Source organism: Protomyctophum bolini (genome assembly GCF_963924005.1).
Source record: "Protomyctophum bolini genome assembly, chromosome: 13".
Taxonomy (NCBI): domain Eukaryota; kingdom Metazoa; phylum Chordata; class Actinopteri; order Myctophiformes; family Myctophidae; genus Protomyctophum; species Protomyctophum bolini.
Genome location: NC_137874.1, coordinates 43020053 through 43025372, shown reverse-complemented (window position 1 = coordinate 43025372; position 5320 = coordinate 43020053).

Below are 5320 nucleotides of genomic sequence, written 5' to 3'. Positions count from 1 at the left end.
GAACAACACCACGTCAAAACAATAAATACACTCGCAAAACCTTTACACATCATTAACCATTTACAACCATTATGTTATACGTACTATTGAAAAATATCAGATCAACTTGCTATTCATTGTGCTAGGTGCAGCCTGCCAATTCACTTAAGTTGAAGCGTTTTCTTTAACACATTTGCTACATTTCATGATCTAGATTCACATATGAGTAAAGTAAGGCACCAGTACTGGTTTCAGATGTTAGGTATATGTATTTATGACCTTTTAGAAAGAGTTGGTGTTGCCACAATCAATATAACACATTTTACAAGCAAAAACAGCAGCACAGGATTTTCGTTTTTTTTTGGTTATATAATACAGCTTGTATATACATTTCTGGCTTGTGGAAGTTGTGGCAAAATACTGCAAAAAACTGCTTGTACCTATTACTCCTTGTAATGGGTACAAGCATCCCCTTGTCCCTCTGTCAATCACACTCCTTAACAGAGTCAGGGTAGGGGTCGAAGGTTATGAGGTGAGGATGTTCTATTTATTTACATTATAACCAACTTAATAAGACTCAAACAATAATACAATACTAAGGTGGAGTGTGTTATTCAGTAGATCAGTGTCAGTGAGTGGATGTGTGGTGGGTGTAGTGTGGGGTGCAAAGGTGCTGCTGCTCTCATGGAAGGAGAGAGAGAGACTGAGCGTGGCCACACCCAGCCTCTCATAGTGCACCCTGGGAACACTGATCAGGTGTTCCCAATGCACCTGATCAGCAACTCGGCAGGACCTGTGGGAAGCACCAGACTAGGCCTACCTGTAACAGGACCTGTGGGAAGCACCAGACTAGGCCTACCTGTAACAGGACCTGTGGGAAGCACCAGACTAGGCCTACCTGTAACAGGACCTGTGGGAAGCACCAGACTAGGCCTACCTGTAACAGGACCTGTAGGGAAGCACCAGACTAGGCCTACCTGTAACAGGACCTGTAGGGAAGCACCAGACTAGGCCTACCTGTAACAGGACCTGTGGGAAGCACCAGACTAGGCCTACCTGAAACAGGACCTGTGGGAAGCACCAGACTAGGTCTACCTGTAACAGGACCTGTGGGAAGCACCAGACTAGGCCTACCTGTAACAGGACCTGTAGGGAAGCACCAGACTAGGCCTACCTGTAACAGGACCTGTGGGAAGCACCAGACTAGGCCTACCTGAAACAGGACCTGTAGGGAAGCACCAGACTAGGCCTACCTGTAACAGGACCTGTGGGAAGCACCAGACTAGGCCTACCTGTAACAGGACCTGTAGGGAAGCACCAGACTAGGCCTACCTGTAACAGGACCTGTAGGGAAGCACCAGACTAGGCCTACCTGAAACAGGACCTGTAGGGAAGCACCAGACTAGGCCTACCTGTAACAGGACCTGTAGGGAAGCACCAGACTAGGCCTACCTGTAACAGGACCTGTGGGAAGCACCAGACTAGGCCTACCTGTAACAGGACCTGTAGGGAAGCACCAGACTAGGTCTACCTGTAACAGGACCTGTGGGAAGCACCAGACTAGGCCTACCTGTAACAGGACCTGTCTGAAACAGGACCTGTAGGGAAGCACCAGACTAGGCCTACCTGTAACAGGACCTGTGGGAAGCACCAGACTAGGCCTACCTGTAACAGGACCTGTAGGGAAGCACCAGACTAGGCCTACCTGTAACAGGACCTGTAGGGAAGCACCAGACTAGGCCTACCTGTAACAGGACCTGTCTGAAACAGGACCTGTAGGGAAGCACCAGACTAGGCCTACCTGTAACAGGACCTGTGGGAAGCACCAGACTAGGCCTACCTGTAACAGGACCTGTGGGAAGCACCAGACTAGGCCTACCTGTAACAGGACCTGTGGGAAAGCACCAGACTAGGCCTACCTGTAACAGGACCTGTAGGGAAGCACCAGACTAGGCCTACCTGAAACAGGACCTGTAGGGAAGCACCAGACTAGGCCTACCTGTAACAGGACCTGTAGGGAAGCACCAGACTAGGCCTACCTGTAACAGGACCTGTGGGAAGCACCAGACTAGGCCTACCTGTAACAGGACCTGTGGGAAAGCACCAGACTAGGCCTACCTGTAACAGGACCTGTAGGGAAGCACCAGACTAGGCCTACCTGAAACAGGACCTGTAGGGAAGCACCAGACTAGGCCTACCTGTAACAGGACCTGTGGGAAGCACCAGACTAGGCCTACCTGTAACAGGACCTGTGGGAAGCACCAGACTAGGCCTACCTGTAACAGGACCTGTAGGGAAGCACCAGACTAGGCCTACCTGTAACAGGACCTGTGGGAAGCACCAGACTAGGCCTACCTGTAACAGGACCTGTAGGGAAGCACCAGACTAGGCCTACCTGTAACAGGACCTGTAGGGAAGCACCAGACTAGGCCTACCTGTAACAGGACCTGTGGGAAGCACCAGACTAGGCCTACCTGAAACAGGACCTGTGGGAAGCACCAGACTAGGCCTACCTGTAACAGGACCTGTGGGAAGCACCAGACTAGGCCTACCTGTAACAGGACCTGTAGGGAAGCACCAGACTAGGCCTACCTGTAACAGGACCTGTGGGAAGCACCAGACTAGGCCTACCTGTAACAGGACCTGTAGGGAAGCACCAGACTAGGTCTACCTGTAACAGGACCTGTGGGAAGCACCAGACTAGGCCTACCTGTAACAGGACCTGTCTGAAACAGGACCTGTAGGGAAGCACCAGACTAGGCCTACCTGTAACAGGACCTGTGGGAAGCACCAGACTAGGCCTACCTGTAACAGGACCTGTCTGAAACAGGACCTGTAGGGAAGCACCAGACTAGGCCTACCTGTAACAGGACCTGTGGGAAGCACCAGACTAGGCCTACCTGTAACAGGACCTGTAGGGAAGCACCAGACTAGGCCTACCTGTAACAGGACCTGTAGGGAAGCACCAGACTAGGCCTACCTGTAACAGGACCTGTCTGAAACAGGACCTGTAGGGAAGCACCAGACTAGGCCTACCTGTAACAGGACCTGTGGGAAGCACCAGACTAGGCCTACCTGTAACAGGACCTGTAGGGAAGCACCAGACTAGGTCTACCTGTAACAGGACCTGTGGGAAGCACCAGACTAGGCCTACCTGTAACAGGACCTGTCTGAAACAGGACCTGTAGGGAAGCACCAGACTAGGCCTACCTGTAACAGGACCTGTGGGAAGCACCAGACTAGGCCTACCTGTAACAGGACCTGTCTGAAACAGGACCTGTAGGGAAGCACCAGACTAGGCCTACCTGTAACAGGACCTGTGGAAGCACCAGACTAGGCCTACCTGTAACAGGACCTGTAGGGAAGCACCAGACTAGGCCTACCTGTAACAGGACCTGTAGGGAAGCACCAGACTAGGCCTACCTGTAACAGGACCTGTCTGAAACAGGACCTGTAGGGAAGCACCAGACTAGGCCTACCTGTAACAGGACCTGTGGGAAGCACCAGACTAGGCCTACCTGTAACAGGACCTGTGGGAAAGCACCAGACTAGGCCTACCTGTAACAGGACCTGTAGGGAAGCACCAGACTAGGCCTACCTGAAACAGGACTGTAGGGAAGCACCAGACTAGGCCTACCTGTAACAGGACCTGTAGGGAAGCACCAGACTAGGCCTACCTGTAACAGGACCTGTGGGAAGCACCAGACTAGGCCTACCTGTAACAGGACCTGTGGGAAAGCACCAGACTAGGCCTACCTGTAACAGGACCTGTAGGGAAGCACCAGACTAGGCCTACCTGAAACAGGACCTGTAGGGAAGCACCAGACTAGGCCTACCTGTAACAGGACCTGTGGGAAGCACCAGACTAGGCCTACCTGTAACAGGACCTGTGGGAAGCACCAGACTAGGCCTACCTGTAACAGGACCTGTAGGGAAGCACCAGACTAGGTCTACCTGTAACAGGACCTGTGGGAAGCACCAGACTAGGCCTACCTGTAACAGGACCTGTCTGAAACAGGACCTGTAGGGAAGCACCAGACTAGGTCTACCTGTAACAGGACCTGTGGGAAGCACCAGACTAGGCCTACCTGTAACAGGACCTGTGGGAAGCACCAGACTAGGCCTACCTGTAACAGGACCTGTAGGGAAGCACCAGACTAGGCCTACCTGTAACAGGACCTGTAGGGAAGCACCAGACTAGGCCTACCTGTAACAGGACCTGTCTGAAACAGGACCTGTAGGGAAGCACCAGACTAGGTCTACCTGTAACAGGACCTGTGGGAAGCACCAGACTAGGCCTACCTGTAACAGGACCTGTAGGGAAGCACCAGACTAGGCCTACCTGTAACAGGACCTGTAGGGAAGCACCAGACTAGGCCTACCTGTAACAGGACCTGTCTGAAACAGGACCTGTAGGGAAGCACCAGACTAGGTCTACCTGTAACAGGACCTGTGGAAGCACCAGACTAGGCCTACCTGTAACAGGACCTGTGGGAAGCACCAGACTAGGCCTACCTGTAACAGGACCTGTGGGAAGCACCAGACTAGGCCTACCTGTAACAGGACCTGTGGGAAAGCACCAGACTAGGCCTACCTGTAACAGGACCTGTGGGAAGCACCAGACTAGGTCTACCTGTAACAGGACCTGTAGGGAAGCACCAGACTAGGCCTACCTGTAACAGGACCTGTAGGGAAGCACCAGACTAGGCCTACCTGTAACAGGACCTGTAGGGAAGCACCAGACTAGGCCTACCTGTAACAGGACCTGTAGGGAAGCACCAGACTAGGTCTACCTGTAACAGGACCTGTAGGGAAGCACCAGACTAGGTCTACCTGTAACAGGACCTGTAGGGAAGCACCAGACTAGGCCTACCTGTAACAGGACCTGTAGGGAAGCACCAGACTAGGTCTACCTGTAACAGGACCTGTAGGGAAGCACCAGACTAGGTCTACCTGTAACAGGACCTGTAGGGAAGCACCAGACTAGGCCTACCTGAAACAGGACCTGTAGGGAAGCACCAGACTAGGCTACCTGAAACAGGACCTGTAGGGAAGCACCAGACTATGCCTACCTGTAACAAACACACAGGCCCTAGTAGCCCAACTACAGGGGGCTGTGACAACTTGTACGCGAAGACCTTGTAGTATCAATATCCCGTCACCAGGGGGCAGCACAATGCTTGATATTAGAGGTGTGTGCCTGTGTGTGTGTGTGTGTGTGTGTGTGTGTGTGTGTGTGTGTGTGTGTGTGTTCTTCCTGTTGTTGTGGATTCCTCGCCCCACTGCTGCAGCCATGCCCTGACCCCAGACCCTGACCCCTATGACTGACCTTGATTCAGCT